The 20,029-nt window shown below is 47.0% G+C and overlaps 1 protein-coding gene across 5 annotated transcripts in view; it reads left to right on the top strand.

The window, feature by feature from the left end:
• The window catches only part of GATA4 (GATA binding protein 4), a 79,134-nt gene that overhangs the window by 42,062 nt on the left and 17,043 nt on the right, over positions 1-20,029 (top strand). The window lies entirely within an intron of this gene.

Raw genomic sequence — 20,029 nt, 5'->3', positions numbered from 1 at the left:
GCATATAAACTAAGTATGCATTCTACCTCTGAGTCACACCCCCAGCATGTTTATAAGTTTTAAGTTGGTGCCCCTAGAAGTGAGGTCACCTGTTGCAGGCTGTTTGACTCAGGATGCAGTGCTGGCTGGGAAATGGGAGCTGTAGCTGGCAACCTGAAAGAGCCCAACAGTTTCAGGAGATGATGGTTCATCCGTCTGGTGCTAAAGGACCCTGGAAGCTGTCCTGCGCCCTCATTTTCCTGCTGTATGACTTTGGGTAACTCAGTAGGCCTCTCTTTGCTTGCTTCTCTGTGTTTTAAAGAGGAAGAAAGCAGGCCAATACAGAAATGGCAAGAAAGGCTACTATAGGACCCTTTGGAGATATTTAAAATCCAGTAAACCTCAGGAGAACTGCTCAGGTTGACAGCATCTTGCCCAGACCACAGTCACCATATTAACAGTGACCTTTGTGGTACTGCCTGGATAGCAAGCCCATATTTTCACATCATCTATGTCAAAGAGGTTTGTGTGACTACCTGACCACAGGTACTGTTAAGCAACAGTAGCTGTGAAATTGTGGGCTTGATGGACTAATTTTATCCACTAAAATGTAAAGTCAGCCTTGGAAAATCATGACCTCAGAGTGGTCACTTTATTGTTCCTTTGGTTTCTGGATAGGCTCATTCTGTGTAGGAGGTTCTAGGAAGCTGTGGAGATTCATAGAGTGCAGAGTGGATTACCAATGCCTGTGCCAGGCATATCCTTTCCTTCTGCCCACTTCCTGTGGGCTTTGGAGATTAAAACAAAAAACAAAAAACGAGCAAGGTGGTCTCTGAATCACAGTGGTGTAGACCTGGAGATGAAGTGTTCAGGCCCAAGACGGTCTGAAGGTCTGCAGGGGGCAAATCTGGGTTCCTCGGAACCCTCAGGATACCCTAGAAGCCTAGACTTGTCTTGATGCTGGAAGGTGAGGCCAGGCTTGCTGGGAAGGGCCCTGATCAACGGAGTCCTCCTGGGAGCTGAGTTGGGATTTGTGTGGGGAAGTGCAGTACCAGCCAAGGACAGGGCTGGAGACTGGCTCTTGTGTAGCCTCCATGGAGCATTCAAGGCTAGGAAGCAGATAGAGGCTTCAGAATAACTCCCCCTTGGCCTAGGAGAGTTAGATGTCTCAAAAGTAAAGCAGGATCCAGTAGCATGTGGGAGCATCACCTTGAGTATGAGGTAGAGATGTTGAGTGGCTCTTGCTGACTCCTTCAGGGCAATGGCTGCCTTCCCCTCCCTTCTCCCCCATTCCCCATTCCAGCAAAAACTGGTGCAAATGGAGCCCCATACTCCAAGCATATTTGGAGAGAGTCGTGCATACACGCCATGGCAGTAGGGCACAGGCAGCTCTGAGGTTTGTAGCAGTGGACATACACACAGGTTGGCACGTGGGGCAGCATCTGGTGTTCAGGCTAAGGGGGAAGGAGGACAAAACTCCAGGCCAGTTTCAGCCCTCAAACTTGGAGGCCCACCATGGAATGTGGGAGGGGTATGTTTCGTCTGACCAGGGCTGCGGAGTGTCTTGTAACCCCTGCCTCGTACTTTCTGTGTATGGGGGGTGGGTTCACAGATGGTGAGAGTGACCTTGAATAGCAATATTGAGAATTTCAGAGAAAAACTAAGTACGCCTCACCAGGCCCTTGGGGTGGATTCACCAGAGTACCTGCCTCCCAGGGTATTTATAGAGATGAAGCTAAAGGGCTCCAATGAACCTGGCTTTCTTACTTTGAAATTACCACTTTGAATCTATCACTCTTCTTTAATTTTAAGTTCAATTCTTGCCATTTATTTTGCAGTGCCAAGGTTTGAACCCAGGGCCTTGTGCATGCTAGGTAAACACTCTACCATTGAGCTACAACAATAGCCCCAATTCTTGCCTTTTAAACCAATTTTTTTTTAATATGGAAAATTCAAACATATGCAAAAGTAGAGCATAGAAGATCCATCCCCCAGCTTCAGCAAAGATTAGTTCATGACCAGCTATTCATCTATACTCCCACTCACTATTCCCTTGTCAGTACTATTTTAAAGCAAAACTCAGACACATATCCTTGCATCTTGTATGTCTCTCTTTAAAAGATGGATGAACTGGTTTTAAAAATATAGCCCCAGTGCCATATTATCACTTGGAAGCAAATTAACTGTCACTTTTAAAAATCATTAAATACCCAGTACACAAATTTCCATTTGTCTAATTTTCTTTCTCAGTTTGTTAAAATTAATATCTAAGTGACACTGTAAGTTGTCTCTGTTGATAATGATGCTTAAGTGTCTTTTAATCTCTCGGTCCCTTTAACTTTCTTGCAATATGTTTGCCAAAGAAGCAAAGCCTTCCCTGGAGAGCCTCCGCAGACTGGATCTTGTTGATGGCACTCTCTTTATTTGACATGTGTCTCTGTTCCATTTGCATGGAAACCTGCAACTCAGGTGCAGGTCTGCACTGCCGCTCAGTGCCCCGACCTGGATCCACAGTGTCGTGAGGTCAAGGTGGTGCTGTTCTGAGCTATCTTTCCTGCTTCATTTATTAACTGGAATTCTTCCTCACAACAAACAGACTTTCAACTCATAGAATAGTTGGTGGTCCTGGGGTACAGTTTGGACAGGGCGGTCAGGATACACACTTGCTCTCTTCACTTTACTTTCCAGTGTTCAGTATGAGTTTGTTCACTAGAATCTGCGTTAGTCAGCTTTTCATCACTCTGACCAGAACACCTGACAAGAGCAGCTTGGAGTAGGAAAGATCTGTTTTGGCTCATGGTTTCAGACGGCTCATCCATGGTCATCTGGCTGCACCACTGTGGGCCCAAGGTGAGGCAGAGCATGATGAAGGAGCCAGGCATGGTGGCGCAGGCCTGTGACCCCAGAGGCCGAGGCAGAAGGATCGCGAGTTCAAAGCCAGCCTCAGCGACTCAGCGAGGCCCTAAGAAACTCAGCAAGAGCCTGTCTCAGAATAAACATATAAAAGGCTGGGGATGTGGCTTTGTGATTCAGAACTACTGGGTTCAGTCCCTGGTACATGAAAAAGAGAGAGAGAGAGAGAGAGGAAAGAGGGAGAAAGGAAGGAAGGAGGGAGGGAGGGATGAGAGAGGGAGGAAGGAAGGAAAAGAAAGAAAAGGAAAGGAAAGGAAGACCATCACAGAGGAACAGCATGGCAAGGAAAGCTGGTCAGCTGCTGGTGACCCAGAAGCAGAGGTGGGGAGGAGATGCACTCATCCAGGGCATGGTCTAGTGGCCTACTTCCTCTAAGAGGTCCCATCTCCTAGTAGTCCATTCAACCATCAGTGCATTAATCCACTGAGGGGGTCAGAGTCCTAATGACCACGTCCTAAGCCCCACCTCATGAAACTGGGAGACATCAGGGAGATTCCAGATGCAAACCATAACATCCTTCAGAGATCATTCGTGAAATGGCCACCCCCCTGCCCCTTGCCTTGATGCAGTGCTGGACCCCAGATGGGCATCGTGACAGCATCACCCAAGCCTTGGAGCTATCCTCCACTCTCCAGCAACCCAGCTCCCTGTAGGGCAGCAAGGTCAACAACACAACTGGAGCCAGAGGGGGAAGCCCTTGAAGATCAGGCAGAGGGCTTTGGGCTTTGTGAACAGAAGCCAGGTGGGAATATGTGCGTGGGGGTGAGACAGACGCTGGCGGGGCTGAGGCGGCAGCTGCGTGTCCAGCCTGGCAGTGAGCAAGTGATGCGGTGGAAATAGAGGGAAAGGCAAAGGGGAATCGCCAAGGCGAAGTGGGCATGGCCGTTTGTGGTGAAGACCATGGTTGGGGTGGGGAGGATGAGCTGTGGCAGCAAGAGAGAGACCCCTTCCTGTGCCTCTGCACCCCCATTTATGTGTTCTGGGGTGGGTCATCTTGACACTACTGCCCAGCGATGGCACCTGCCTTGGCGGACTTTCCTTTGGTCCTGGGCTGTCCTTCCATGTTGCCATGGAAAGCATCGCTCCCTGGCACCGGGGAGCCCCGCACTCAGCCTCCAGGAGGGTGGGGTGAGGAGGGGAGATATGCTGTCGTCATGGGCCCTGGATCATCGTGGATCCTGGATTGGAGGCCACTGTGGCCAAGGCCAGTGTCACCTCCTAACTGTGATTCTACTGCCCCCTCAGGGACTCAGACCCGTATTTTCCCAGGTGCTTAACTTCTTGGGTTGAAAATATCTGGAGGAACTTTTGAACAAGGCATTGAATAAATTTTTAATAGATTGTGGAAATTACAGAAGAATTTTTCACTTCACAGTCTGATTCATTCCTCCTTCCTGGCCCAAGGACAGGGAATCTGATTAAGCACCTGCTGTCCAGTAGTCCCCTTGGTTGATGGCACAGCCTGGGGATAGATGGCCCTTCTAGGGAGGCCAGTGTGGCCTCTTTTTGACAGGTTTGCTACTGAGAGAAGAAAAACTACTGTATTTCTGGTAAGTCCCTTGGGGTTAGGCCTGGGCAAGTCTCGGTCTTGTTGGGATGGACAGGATGAGAGGAACCTCCCAGCCTGGTTCTGGACTCTGCAGCCTGGAGCATGGACTTGAACCCTGGCTCCCAGGAAGTGCTGGGCCATCTGTACCTGACTGTCAATCTTTTCTTTCTCCCCTGATAATTCCATAATGGCTTCTTACGCAGGCTCGCTGTCTCTTGTTCTCTCAGTGGACTACAGAAGAACTGGGAGCCAAAAGGGAATGAATCAAAGCCCACAAGTTCACACCGCACCTTGGTAGCTAAGAGCGAGGCAGAAGGTGGACCTTATAAATTCCTGAACTCTGAGGTGGGGTCTCTAGTCTGAGTCTCTGTGGGTATCTCTGCAGGCGCCTTCACGCGTCTCCAGGCAGAATTCCTGAGAATAGCCCAGGGCCTGTGTCCTCACTGCACTTCACTGAGGCTGTCCTTTTGTTTGGATTATCATTCTGCTAGTCTGGAAGTGTTTCTAGGGCAAGATTAAACCTTATTTCAGGGGGTCTGTAATACAGTTGCCTAGTAAACTTCAGATAAATATGCATTAACTAAAGAGATGAAGTCTAGAACTCATCCTAAAGCAGATGCTTTGGCCCCATGTTTATGCTGCATGAAGGACTCTACCAAGTCACCTCCAAGGGAAGAGAGGATCTGTCCTTGTGAAAGGGGCCCCTAAGGTGAAGTCCAGAGAGGAGCTGCGCGAAGGCAGCCAAAGCCTAGGGCTGCCAGGTGACGGGAGAGGGTGGACTCCCGCGGCACCTTCTCAAAGGAACCGCCAGGGGACGGGCACCTGGAGGTGGCACCAGCTCTTCGGGTGAGACGGATCAGGAGCGCTTGGGCATGTGCTTATCACTGCCTCTGTCTGAAGTCCTAAGAAGGGGAGAGAGCCCCCAGGGTAGTGGGGTGGTGCCATGCGGGCAGAGGACAGACTCTGCAGGCCTGGCTTCCAATGAAGGTAGGGGTGTTGGGGCTGCAGGTGTGTGGACAACAGCAACACACCAGCTGACAGAGGAGCCAGGAAAGGAAGCTGAAAAGAAGGGTTGCATGCCCTCTGTGTTTAACTGTCAAAACCACCTGGCTGGTTCCTTTTTCCCAGGGTGCCCTGCTGAGCCAGGATGGTGCCTTCTCAGCCTTTCAAAGGGCAGTGGTGTACACTGGTAAGCCCAGGGACTCTGGAGGCTGAGGCAGGAGGAGCCCAAGTGTGAAGTCAGACTCAGCAAATTAGCAAGAGCGTGTCTCAAAATAAAAAATAAAAAGAGCAGTGGTAGAGCATCCCTGGGTCCCTGGAGAGCCTCCGCCTCCTGCCAGCGTTCTGGGCCTGAGCCAGATCTGACACAGGCTTTCGTGCCAGCTTATAGAGAGCTGGCGTCTTCACCTTCCCGCTGCCGGGTGCCTGCCACCACTGCTTTCCTTCCTCCGCACTGGAGCATGGTCCCCAGGTCCTCAGCCTGGAGAGAGTCACTGCCCTCCGTCTCATCATAACAAACTCGTGTGGGAGCGCAGAGATCCCCGCAGATGCAAACTCTCCGTCAGGCTGTTTAGCGGGTGTAAGTGCCTGTTGATGTTGGAGGCGAGTCTCCCTGCCTGAAGTGCTTCACAGAAGTGACGAGACACTTTCCTCTGGGGAATGTTGATATTAAGTTTCCTGCCCTGTGTAAACACAACTCCAGGAATGGCATTAATAATGGGGACCCTGTCCCTGGGCAGAGCTGTGGGGCCAGGGTGGGTGGTGGGGAGCAGGAAGAAGAGGAAGGGGAGCACTGGCCAAACGGACCATATGACCAGCTGTGCACTCAAAGGGGGAGCCCACTAGCCAGGCTCCCTCCGCATCCTCAGAACTTTTGCTTCTATTCCTTATTGGAACCTCCAACTTTTTATTATTTGGCAGCTAGAAAGGAAAGTCAGTCGTCTGTGGCTGAGAGAGCCAGTGCAGGGAAAGACACCTGATCTAAAATTCTGACTTTACTCTTTATAATGTCCCCAGTTTTCACATCAGCAGAATTGAATGGAGGGCTGAGGACATAGCTCATTTGTGGAGCACCTGCCTAGCATGCACGAGGCCCTGGGTTCTGTCCCCAGTGCTGAAGGAAATCACATAGAAATTGCTTTGCGGTGTTACTGTAATAGCGCTCGCAGGCATATGACTACATATGCAGTATTGTATATGACAGCCATGAGTCTCTAAAGATGTTCTTTAAAATAGGGTCTTTTTGGTTCCACTAATGAAGGGCGAGGGGGCAGAGGAGGCTGCCAAGTTAAATTAAGTGAGGGTTTGTGTGTGTTAGAATTTGTAACCAGGCATGTAGCTGGGGTGTGCACAACTGGAATGGCTGTTGAGGCAGGAGAATTGCAAGTTCAAGGTCAGCCTCGGCAACTTAGCGAGACCCTATCAAAAAAAAAAAAAAAAAAGGCAGGGCGGGGGCAGGGCTGGAGATGTAGCTCAGTGGTGAGTGGTAAAGCATCCCTGGGTTCCATCTCCAGGAAAGGGGATTTTTTTTTTTTTTTTTTTTTTTTTTTTTGCTTTTGTCCATGAATTAGTCCACATGCAGAGGCAGGGTGGTCAATTTCCTGTCTATAGTTCCTTCTTCATAGGGGGACACGTGGATGTAAGCAGAAGCTAATTGGGATTATAGATGCCTGAAGAGTAACTTTTTATTAAACTTTAGAACATTGTGAAGATCCTTCCAAGGGGACTGGGACCAGTTGTCTGCCTCCAGTGAGGTCTGAACAAAAAGAAAAGATGCAGAAGCTGCTTGAGCTGAACCAGAAGGAAGCAGGATGGTGCGGGGGAGCTGTGGGCATGGGAGTGGGACTCTGAAAAGGAGTGAGACCTCCTTCCACCTTGAATTACTTCAGGGAGGCTTTCCCAGTCTCCAAATCAAATAGCACTGATGACGAATATCATCGTGGAGCTAAATTTGTTTGCTGAAAAGTTTGGGGCAAGTTTTCTGCCTTGTGAACTTCTTCCCAGAAATGCACCTGATCCATGGCGCCTGCTGGGTTCTGAGCAGATTGGGACGATCTGAAGATGAGGAGGAGTTACTTATCAGTTGTGTGGTTTTGGTTTTCAATTACTCAACAGAAATTTTCTGCCCCCGATGTTTTCGAATCAGGATCCAGGTTTCTTGTGCCCCTGTCTCCACTGCAGGAGTGGTCTGGACCTGCTGACCAGCTTGGAGCAGCACAGGGGCCAGTCTAGGCCTTCAGGCCTTGATCAGAATGAATGGATTGGAACCTGCTGCCTCTTAGGCCTGGGGGTCTTCCCAGCCCTGCGTCTGTGAGAGTCAGGAGGGTAGACTCAGGGGATGTTCTGATGGCCTTACTGAGAGTAGGGACAGAGCGTGGAAAGGAAAGTGAAGGACAATTATCTGTGCTGTTACTTTGAGAAACAGGGGCTTCCAGTGCCACATGTAAGGGCCCAAGACAGCAGGCAGGCAGAGGGACAGGCACGGAAATGAGAAGCTGGCGGGATCTCCTCGCTGGCCTACTGGGCTCAGTGGTGTTGGCAAGAGGGGTGCGTGTGGTGGCGGCGGCCCCTGGCGAGCTTGCTGCAGGCCCACGGTGCTCCCTGCTCTCCTCAGCAGGCATTGCTTTCTCTTATTCCCAGAGACTGTCATTGGGGCGGGAGTTGCAGTGTCCGCTGGCAGGTGGGGAAACCCAGGTTAAAAGGAGCCGCTGAGTGCACAGAAGGGCTGATGTGGTGGGACCCAGGCCAACCTGATGTCCTGGGCCGATGCCTCTCACTCCCTGTGTCAGCTGCCCCCAGGAGTGTTCCTGGCTGGATCAGCAAAGGGAAGCCACAACTGTCAAGATTTGACTGGTTTGTTTTGCTGCTTTATTTATCCCTAATATTTCTTAAAAGGATGGATACATTATTAATTGGAAAAAAAGATTTATTGGTTGAAAAGAGAGAGAGAGAAGACAAAAGGTGGAGACAACCCAAGTATCCATCAGTGGATGAATGGATGAACAGTTGTGTTATATAGTCACACACTGAAATATTATTCAGCCTTTAAAAAGGAGGAAATTAAGGAAGTTCTTGACCTATGCTGCAAAATGGGCAGATCTTGAGGACATTGTGTTAAGTGAAATAAGCCAGTTGCAAAAGGATAAGTATTATGTGATCCCCTCATGAAGAATGGCCAGGAGTCAAAATCATAGAGATAGAAAGAATATGAGTTGCCAGATGTCGAGTCTGGGATGCAGAGTTAGGGGATGCAGAGTTTGCAGTTTTGCAAGGCGAAAAGCATTCTGGAGAATAGTGAGCATGTACAAGGTACCTCTCTGAACTGACACTTGAAGATGGTTAAGATCTGGTAACTGTTATGTATATATTGCAATAATTTTAAAATTTTAATAGAAAAAGAGAATGCAAAATCTTAGTGAGACAGCAGATTATTACTCCCTAAGACGCCATTTTCTTTCCTGCCCCAAATTATAAGAATACCAAGAGTGGGTAGAAATCTCCTTTGAGAATTTGTTCTAAGATTGCTTTTCTGGCTCTTCAGTTTTTCTCTGTCCTCTTGACTCAGTTATCACAGCACAGCTGGTCACTAAAGAGTTTTCTTTAGTGTATACTGGAAAATGGTAATGTAGAAACTTGTGACCCCAGGCAACTAGCCCAATTTTGATCTGCAAATTTATTATGTTTTATAATTCATATTAAAATATTGCCCAGTCCCCCCTTGCAGTGCTGTAGGTGGAACCAGGGCCTCTTGCACACAAGGTGAGCCACATTGCCAGCCCCTCACTTTAAAATCTTAAATCATTTTTTATGAAGAAGTGAATATATTTTAAAATTTCCTTTGGAATGAAAATCAAATTGAAATAAAAAATCTCAACCTATGGGGGGAAAAAGATTGCTTTTCTGTATCTGCTTCACACTTTCCCTGTGATGCCTGTCTAGTAAGTTAACTTTTATTTGGAAAAGGACAAGTTGATCTGGGAGATGTTTTCTCATCACACAACTGCAGGAGTGCTGGTCAACCTAGGGGCCTCAGGGAGAGGAGGAGAGACTGACAGCCAGGCTATATGGCCCCATGGTGGAAAAGCTGTGCTCCATCTGCTGTGCATTTAGTCTATACGTGCTTGCTTGGCTAGAGCATTCTGCAGCTAGAGCCAAAAGGAGAAAGTAAGTGAAATTTTTAAAAAGCATGAAATACACTCTGATGCCGATTAGCTTGAAATTTGGCTTAGCACCAGTTTTGGTTAGCTTTTGGTCACACCAAAAGACCTGAGAAGAACAACAGAGAGGAGGAAAAGTTCACTTAGGGCTCATGATTTCAAAGGTCTCAGTCTATTGATGGCTCCACTCCATAACTTCGGGCCCAAGATGAGGCAGGACATCATGCCTCATGGAAAGAATGGAGGAGGAGATCATATCAGGGCATGGCAACAAGGAAGCAGAGAGCCCTCCACTCACAAAATATATACTCCAAGTGTGCCCCCAGTGACGTCCCTCCTCCAGCCACACTCTTCCTGCCTACAGGTACTGCCTGGTTAATCCACATCAGTGTATTAATCCATTGACTAGGTTACAATTCTCATGATCTAATGATTTTGCTTGAACCTTCTTGCATTGTCTTAAACATAAGCTTTTGGTGAACACTTCACATCTGAAGTGTTCCGCCCCTGGCCCCCAAAAGCTCATGCCCATCTCACAGTGCAAAATATATTTAGTTCATTTTCAAGAGTCCCCATATTCTTAACAGTTCCAGCATTACAAAGTCGAAGTCCAAAATCTCATCTGAGACTCAAGGCAAAGTCTTAGCTGTGAGCATCTATACAGACCAAAAGCAAGCCACATATATCCAATATATAATGGCACAGAGTAAACATTTCCATTCCACAAGGGAGAAACAGGGGCATAGAAAAAAGAGATAGAACCAAACAAGACTGAAATTCATCTGGGAAAAGAAGTCCTGTAGCTTCACATATGGCATCCAGGCACATGGTATTGTTCTGTTCCTATGGCCTTGCTGTTTGCCACCCACATGGCCTCTCTGTTGGCTTGTTCCTGCAACTTTTCTCCACAGACATTCTGTGTTACTAGCATCTCAATCTTGGGGGTCTCCACTTCACCTTTGGATTCCGTCTCACATCTTTATGCATTGGCCTTTCAGGGGATGCCTGTAAGAACTTCAACCCTGCTACACTTCGCCTGGCCTCCCAGGCCTTCCTTTGAAATCTTGGTGGAATACTCCATAACGCCCTAACTCCAGCATCCTGTAGTCTTGCAGAACCAGCATCATGTAGTTGATGCCAAGGTCTGCTGCTATCTCCAGCAGTAGCCAGACCTCCTGGGATCATGTCTTCAGCAGCCTCTGAGTGCTCGGGTGGTTGAACCCAGTGAAAAAGTTTCCTGGGATCCACATTGCAAGCAGGGTTCCTACATGGTCTCTTCTCAAAGCAATTTTTGCTTTTATACCCTTAAGCCTGAAATGGGAATGGTCTTGCCAATTCTGAGATACCCTCAAGCCATTTTTCCTATTGTTTCTGGGTAAAGTATTTAGCATTTCTTTAGTGACTACAATCTGTTTAACAACCACATTTTCCTTAGCTCCAGGTTTACTTGCACTTTTCTGGTCAAATTCCAAGTTTTTCGAATCTTTGGGTTCTGCTTTCTATTCCTGATTGTCACAGTAAACGGGGTTAAAAGCTGCTGGCAATATCCGTTCCATCACTTGAATGCTGTACTGCCTTGAAATTTCCTCCATCAGATTAATTAATCCATCACCTTTAAATTCAGCCTCACAGAAAGTCCCAGGACATGGGGCAAAATGTAGACAACTTCTTTGTCAGAAAATAACACGAATGGCCTCTACTCCATTTTCAGTAGAGTTCTTCTCTTCCTCTGAAACATCATGAGCCCAGTCTTTACTATCCACAGTCCTATCAACATTCTGGTCTTTTAAACTCCTACCAGAATTGCCCACTAAGCTCCACTTAGAACATTCTAAAGCTTTTCCAGCTTGCCTTTCTGAACTTTTCAAAATTCCTTCCCCCATCAACCAGTTTCAAAGGTTTCTGAGCCACATGATCCCGTTAGTCATAGGAACTACCCCACTTCTGGGCACCAAATTACTCAGCTTCGTATCGCTGTGACCAGAAGATCCAACAAGAACAACACAGAGGATGAAAAGTTTATTTGGGGGTCACAGTTTCAGAGGTCTCAGTTCATAGATGGCCAACTCCATTGTTCTGGACCCAAGGTGAGGCAGACTATCATGGCAGAAGGGCTTGGGACCAGGAAAGCAGCCAGAACATGGCAAACAGGAAGCAGAGAGCCCTTTACTCACCAGGGATGAAATATATACTCCAAAGGCTTGCCCCCAGTGACTTTACCTCTGCATCCACACCCTACCTGCCTACAGTTAGCATCCAGTTAACTCATAGCAGTGGATTAATCCACTGATTAGGTTTCAACTAATAATCTAATTTCACCTTGCATTGTCTCAACATGAGCACCAAAACAGTTTGGGAAAAAAAGTGTGAGATGCCATCTAAAGACATAAATGATATTCTAAAGCAAGGACAAAATAGGTGATTAAGTACCATATGAACATGGAAACACCCCAAAGGTCTGGAATGAAGGCTGCAGAGGAAGAGCAGGTAACGGAGTTTGAGAAGTGGGTGAAGACTTCTTGGGAAAGACGGCAAAGGAAAGGTGTGCTTTCTCCCCTTCCTCCTTGAGGACCATCGCATCAGGTGAAAAGAACCATGAAATAAGGTAAAATCTCATCTTCAGTGAAATTAGGAAACACCCCAGGGCCCCATCATGGAAATCCTGCTGGATGTCATAGAAATTCAGGCTCCATTAAGGGAAAGACTTTGAGAACTAATTCATAGTTCTTAGCTCTCCAACTGGGAGTAAACTTCCCTCTCAAGAAAGGAAGTGTGATTGGAAATGAAGTAGCAATGTTTTTATTACTGCAGATGAAATAAAAAATTACTGCAGATGAAAAATGGTCAACTCAGTAAATAAATATGAAAGATCTCTATGGGGAAAGCTATAGCTTTTACTGAAGCATACTAAAAAAGCCTAAATAAATGGGAAAAGATGTCATATTCTTGGATTAGAGAGCTTCACACTATTGTTTGTTCCAAAAATTCCCAGACAAATCTATAAATTTAATGCAGTCCCAGGAAACATCCCAACAGGATTTCTTAAATACAACTTGTCAAGTTGATTATAGTATTTATGTGGACAAGTTATTGTATAAAAATAGCCAAGATAATGTTTAAAAAGAAAACTTAAGAAAAGGGAACTCGCCTTATCAGAAATCAAAACAAACTAAAGAGGTACTGGCACAGACACTAATGCAGTGATGTTCATTACAGCCCTGTTGGATGTAGCAGTGAAAAATTGCTTGCTGGAAGGCAGCCAAGGCATTAGGAATGGGGAAGCCATGGTAAAAAGACTGGCATTAGCATTGGGTCCTTTCAGCTATCAAGAAGAGCTAAACAACTGTGGGAATTATGGAGTAGAATGTAAATGTTATGTACCTTTACAATGTAAAACTAATAAATCCTCTTAAAAGAGTGAAGTAGATCTGTGCTGATATGGAAGAATATCCGAGTAGATAGGCTTTCATGGAGAAATTGTGTGCAGAAGAGTACATGTGGCATGGTCCCCTTTGAGGTCAGCACATATTACTGTTCTTCCCTTCTTGGGGAGGATTATAACCCCCACCCCGATGATTTTGGCTTGGCTATTGACCAATTCCATGGACCTGAAGTCACTGTGCAACCTCCAAGCAGAAGCCTTGAGAGCCACACTCTGCCACCATTTTCTGCCCCCATCACAAGGCTGGTATGACCCACATTGGGTTTCTCTTTCAACCTAAATCCCAGAATGAAGCACGCACACAGAACAGAACTACAGCCAACTTACAGCTGACATGTAATGTGAAAAGCACAAAAATCCTCAATACTGCAAGCCACTGAGATTTGGGAGTTGTTTGTTATAGCATAAGCCAGCGACTGCGTGACTGATGCATTGTTAAACAGCATCAACACCAAGCAGGAGGATTTTATGCATATAATTTTGAACATAGCTATAGCAAGCCTAATGTATTCGTGAGGATCTTTTCTCACATATATAAACATGCATACAAGGATGCCTGTTGAAGCATTGCTGTTACAGCAAACGTTGAAAATGACCAGAATACACATCAGTGTCTTGGTCAGTTTGAATGCTATAAAAGGACACCAGAGATTGAGCAGTTTAGCAATACATATTTATTTCTAACAGTTCTGGAATCAGGAGGTCCAAGATCAAGGCACTGGCACATTTGGTGTCAGGTGAGGGTCCTGTTCCTGGTTTCTAGATGATAATTTCCTGTATCCTCACATGAGCTGAGTGAGATAGCTCTTCATCTCTTCTTACATAGACTAATTTCATTCATGAGTGTTCCACCCTCATGACCTAATCATCTTTCAAAACCTCCATCTCTAAATGCCATTATATTGGGGGGTTAGGATTTCAGTATGTGAATGGGGGGCACAAACATGCAGTTCATTACAATAATAAAGTGAATAAATAAAAAGTTATATTAATATATGAAAAAACTGTAAATTAAGGCCAATAAAGTAGGTCCCCACATATCAACATAATTAAAACTCAGAAACATAATAATAGGCAATAAAGAAGAGATTGGAATGGTGAGTTACATGGAAGAATTAGCTTTACCTGCGATGTTTTGTTTGTTTAAAAAGTCTGAAACAGCTGGGCATGGCTAGTGCATGCCTGTAATCCCAACTTCTGGGGGGCTAAGGCAGGAGAATCACAAGTTTGAGGACAGCCTCAGCCACTTACTGAGAACCTGTCTCAAAAACACAAACAAAAACAAAACAAATCTAGGGATGTGGCTCAGTGGTAGAGCATCCCTGGGTGCAAATCCCAGCAACACAACACACACATACAGATACACAAAACCCTAAAACAGGGACTGAGGGCATAGCTCAGTGGTAGAGCAGAACCCCCAACACCAAAAACCAACAAGAAAACTGAAGCAAATATGGTAAGATTGGGTAAAGCTCGGTGGTGGGCTCACGAGTGCTTGTTATAGTTTTTTTCTCAGTGACTAAAATAGTTAATATATTTCTTTAAAACTTAAGTTTGTAAATTTTATATACAATATGAAGACATTCATGTAAAGTTAAAAACCCACAAAATAATACTTATGTTGTTGTTCAGAGGTGTATTTCTTTTCTTTTTAATATTTTGTGATTTCCAATTCTCTCTTTTTTTTAACTTTATCTTTTTATGTGGTGCTGAGGATTGAACCCTGTGCCTCACACGCACAAGGCAGGTGCTCTACCACCGAGCCACAACCCCGGCCCCCCAGAGGTGTATTTCTATGTGTGTTAAAGTATAAGGGTGAATTGGAAAGTCATATACTAAATTCAAAACAGTGGTTTGATAGGCAATAGCAAAGGCGAATCAAAGGGATTGTTACATCATGCTTTGCACTTTCCTGTAATTTTTAAATTTCTAGAAATAAAAATTACAATTGATGAAACAGATGTCTGGAAAAATAGAAACATTGTTAGCACCATTGCCTCTGGGGAGGGGATGATGGTGACGGTAGACTTTTTGTTTTCATGTGACATTTTTCTCTAGTGTTTTGAGTTTTATATCAACTATGAATGATATAATTTAACTGTGATCAAGGGAGGAAAACCCAACAGCTTGTAAGAGTCGTGAGGCAGTTCCAGATCAGATGACTCAGAAGGAGGAAGCTGGAAGTCGGCCTTCCCAGAGACTTTGAGTTGGGGACAGTCGCCCCTGAGAAGTAAAGTATTGCTCTGTGAACGTGCCCCTCTGACTGCTCGTGGAACTGGTTCCCCAGGCCCTGCCTGCCTTTCAGTGTGGCAAGTGTGGTTTCTGATAAGGAAGTTTCTGATAACTGGATAGACCTCTTCACCTCAATGGTAGCGAGCCCCAAGTGACACTCTGCGGCTCACGGTGCCCTCTAGGGCTGGGAGGACCTTCCTCTAGAGCGCGTTCCTAGGTGTGGAACATGGAGTTGGGGAAGGGACGGGGTCTTCCTTTACCCAATTTTCTGTCATTACTAACTCCAATAAGATTTTAAGAAAGCATTTTCAGGGGCTGGTTTATAGCTCGGTTGGCAGAGTGCCTGCCTAATATGCACAAGGCCCTGGGTTCAATTCCCAGAACCAAAAAAAAAGAGCGTTTTCAGCTTAAAGAAAGCTAGTGACAGAAAAGTCACTGGTGCGAATAAGGGATAGACTTAGCATTTGATCTGATATTAGTCTGGATAATTTTCAAACTAGGAAGGACCCTGATCACCAGTGTAACCCTGATCCCTGTGTAACGCTCTCATTCCCAAAGACCACCGGCCCGGACAGGTAAATCATGAGCTGCTCCGGAGCCGAGCCAGCAGGGGCGGCTCCCGGCTTTGGGAATGTGGTCTTCATTTTTTATTTCGTTTTGTTTTCTGTTAAACGTACCTAGAGCTGAACACAGACCCTTGTCAACTTGCCTTACACTGCACGTTGCATGCACAAAGCTTGCAGGGTGGCAGAGCAAGTGGATTAGCAAGAGAAGGAGATGTAAGTGCGGGCAATTAGAGCTTAACCCTGGCTTGATTAAGTAATCCCCGAGAAACCCCCAGAGGGGAAAACAGCCCCCACGGATAAATTCCGACCCCTTGCTCCCCTCCCCTTCTGAAAGGCGTAAATCTGCCCTGAAACGCCCTCCCTAGCTTTCGGGGCAATAAAGAGGTCACATTATATCTCCATAAATCTCCCTGCTGGCTGGCTGGCTGCTGCCATTGCCCAGGCCAACAGGAAGTTGTTTCCTCCTGACAGCCGCCGCGGGCCTGGAAGGAAAGGGCTTTCCCTGCAGACCATTGTCTCATCCCCTGGGGAGCTGCCCTGGCAATTTGTTCAGTGTTTCCGTCTGTCCTGCCAGCCTGTGGCAAGATGGCCAGGGCGTGTAGAAGCGAGCGCCACAGCGGCCTGGCTGCAGCCTCTGGGAACTTCGCCTGGGCTTCCAATAAATAAAAGGAGCCAGGAGCACATGCGAGGGCGTAACTGAGCATAACTGAGTGCTGGAAGCTGTATGGCCTGAGACGGCGCTGCCCACACGTGTGGCTGTGTGGGGCTTCCTGGCACTGTGAGAGATGGCAGTCGGTTAGCAACTTTAGGAGCAGAGTAGGGTGGAGAACCCACTTGGAAAATGGGTTCCATTTTCCTGTTTGGGAAATAAGATAGGAGATAGGATGCTCTTCTGGGAATATCAGAAGATGGAACCTGCCAGACTTTATTTAAAATATCACTACATTAAACAAGGAAGACGATAATCCACGGTATGTTTATTTGCTTTATTGTACATGCAAAATAATTATTTATTGCATGTGGGAAATAAATTCTCATAGTATAAAAGACACTTGAATGCATACAGTGCAAAGTATCCCAGAGCCACCAAGCCGCCTCCCTGGAAACAACTTGTGTTATTTGTTTCTTGTCTGTCCTCCTGGAGATATTTATTGTGTATACAACAACTCCATACATAGATTTTTTTCTCCCCTTCTTTTCCTAAGAGATGTCCTCTATGTTGGTCTATACTTTGCTTCTAGTGGTTCCCAGCATATACTGGAAAGGTTTCCCTTTCAGGACCTGAAGATTTTCATTCTTTGTGGCCATGTAGTATATCCTGATTCCAGTTCCATACTGAAGAACATTGACCTTGTTTTTCCAGTCTTTTACTACTTCAGAAAATGCCACAGTGAATATTCTTGTACCAAAGCCATTTTACATAGAAAGTGGAATTTCTGGATCAGATGGCATGTGCATTTGTACTTTTGATAAGGTATAGCCAAATTGCCCTCCTATGGGCCGTGCCATGTCACACTCTCCATTTATGCCCAGGGTGCTTGCTTCCCCACTCCCAGGGCACAGTGAGATGACAGAGGCAGGCTGGGAGATGGACGACCCGGTGACTCAAGGAGTTAAGACCAGTGCCGGACTTTGTCCACAGTGTAGTTGGCAGCTGCTCCTAAGTCCATTCTCATGGTGCTGGGACTGCATCCTGTGTGGCAGGACTTTCCTTTTCCTTCTGTGGGGTGGGAAGAGAAGTTGGTGCCACGGTAGTGGATACCGGAAGCAAATGGGGTCACCACTCTGGAGGGGAGGCACCTGGCCCAGGGTGGAGAAGGTACTTTGTTGCTGTTTTTTGCTTGTTTGTTTTTGTTTTTCTTTTTGGTCTGCTTTGAGATGACAGGATCCCAGGAAATTGAAGAAAATAAAGTAGACATTGTTAATCTTCCAAGTTCTAAACAGAGGTACTTGCTTAATTACCTCGTTGTATAATTAACTTAAAGCATGTTATAGGAAGAGAAAATCTTAAGATTGTCATTTTAAAAATCAGCTCAAATTGCTGTATTTCTCTTTTGGACTTCTTTTTCCTACCTGTTCCCCTATTATTGAGCATTTGGGTTGTGTCCAGTATTTTGCCGTGAAGGTCTTAAAAATAAACATTTTCCCTTTAAATGAATTGCTAGAGCATTTTGATTGCTAACAAGAATGGACTGGGTTTCAGTGTAACGTGATGTCTTTCCCTATTCATCCACCCGGTACACACAGTTACACACACACACACACACACACGTGGCATTCACACATAGCCACAGTATATGTGTGCAAACCTCTGGCTCTGTGTGGATAACTTTTGCAGCTTAGGTATGTCCAAGAGTAGGATTTCTCAGTGACCAGGCCACCAAGCAGGTTGGGAGCAGAGTGCTCTGGTTTGCACCATCCTGTCCTTTCTGCTGCCTCCCGAGAATGCCCAGGGTTTGGTTGAAATCGAGGGGCAATTGTGCCTTGAGCCTGTGTTGTGTGCATAGCACCAAGGGTGGCGTGACCCAGCCGAGAGCAGCGTGGTGCCAGGGAGGGCAGGGAATGGGTCACTGACCTTCACAGAAATGTAGGTGAGGCACTTGTCCTCTCTGGACCTTGGTGGCCTCTTCTGAATGTTCAAGGAATTGCCCCAACACCATTTCCAGGTTTTAGGACCATGTGTTGCTTCTCCAGAAGCAAACAGCCTTCACCAACCTCAGCCCACGCAGGGAGGAGTGAAGAAGTGCAGAGCTGACCAGTGACTGTCCCCGAACAAGGAGGAGGCGGCCAGCTCCTCACTAGCTGATGCCCCGTCAGCTCTCTTGGTGTAGCTCAGCCATCTGGAAGCCCTGGGAGCTGGGGCTGTCAGCGCCAGTGCAGGACCCAGCACTTGGTGCACCTTCGTGCACCTCGGCCCTGGCATCCTGCTAGCGCCTTGTCTTGGGTTCCCAGCTGTGGTCAGTGAAGTCACCTTCTTGGACACCATGTGCTTTTCAGAGCAGTGCCATAGTCTGTGTCCATCATGGACTTGTTCTGCGGAGCACAGGCCGCCGATGACACAATCATTGCTGAGGCTCAGTGTGGGTTCTAAAGCCCCAGGACATGTCCCCTAGAGCTCCTGACTGACCCCGCTTTTCATAGGGAAAGCCTTAGGCTGTGCTGTATCCCCGTGTGGGGATTCCTGACAGTCTCGAGATCTAATTTTGACAATGATGAGGTCTGAGAAACAGTCCCCTAACAGGTGGACTATGGAGCATCAAAGTAGATGTGTCTGCGAAGTTCCTAAGATCACAGGAGCTGGGAAGATGGTGTGCCCTGGGGCTGCCCTTCTTTCAGCCCTTGCTGCCCACGTGCCCTGTGGGGACTGAGTTCTTGGCTACAGCCAGCTACTGCTGCTGGAGGACGAGCTGGGCCCGGGGAAGAGGCAAGGCATCGGCAGGCAGAGCGGGTGGACTCCTGCCCATGTGGCGGAGACTGGCTGACCAGCCTGGCCTCGGTCCTAGCACTGCTCTGTGATTAAGATCTCTTGGTCCTTTTTTTTTGCTTACCCACATTCCTCCGTTGCCTCTCCTCTCCTGCGTCAATCCCGGTGCTGACCCCACAGTGACACAGACCAGGTAGGGACAGAAGTAGATGTTTGGGAGCTGTTAGACCTTTCAAGGGAGGAGCAGCCAGTCCACAGAGAGGGAAGACAATGCCCGGCTTCCGTCAGTGACAGGCTGCGCTTGCCCCTTGGAGTCTTGAAATGCATCTTTTGTCTTGTAATTTGAAGGGCCTCTGCACGTCAGTGCTGTTAGCTCCAGCGATGGACTACAGGTATTACCCGGGTCATTTGTTCTTTACCTCTTCCTCTTCCTCTTCTGTTTGCCTCTTTCCCTCTTCCCCCGTCTTCTCTTTCCTTTCTTGCTTTTGATGTTCCTCTTTCCTTTCAGAATGTCCTGGCATTTTATTTTTGAACCCGCGTCATGTTTTGTGGCTCGCGTCAGTTCTGGGCTGGCTCCGGGGTGAATGCCTGCGTTCTGTCCTTGGCAGCCAGAAGCAGGGTCCTGGCTCGGCAGAGAGACTCCAGCGTGGACTGACTGGAGCAGCCACTCCTGTTCAGCACGCTGCAGCTTCCAAAATAGGTGCTTTAATGCTGTGCTGAACATGCGGGAGCCGGGCCCTCCCCTCGGAGCCTCCTGTCACAGGCATC

The sequence above is a fragment of the Sciurus vulgaris genome, assembly GCF_902686455.1.
Source record: "Sciurus vulgaris genome assembly, chromosome: 5".
NCBI lineage: Eukaryota > Metazoa > Chordata > Mammalia > Rodentia > Sciuridae > Sciurus > Sciurus vulgaris.
Note: the sequence above shows the minus strand (reverse complement) of the source record. Positions and strands in the feature narration are given on the sequence as shown.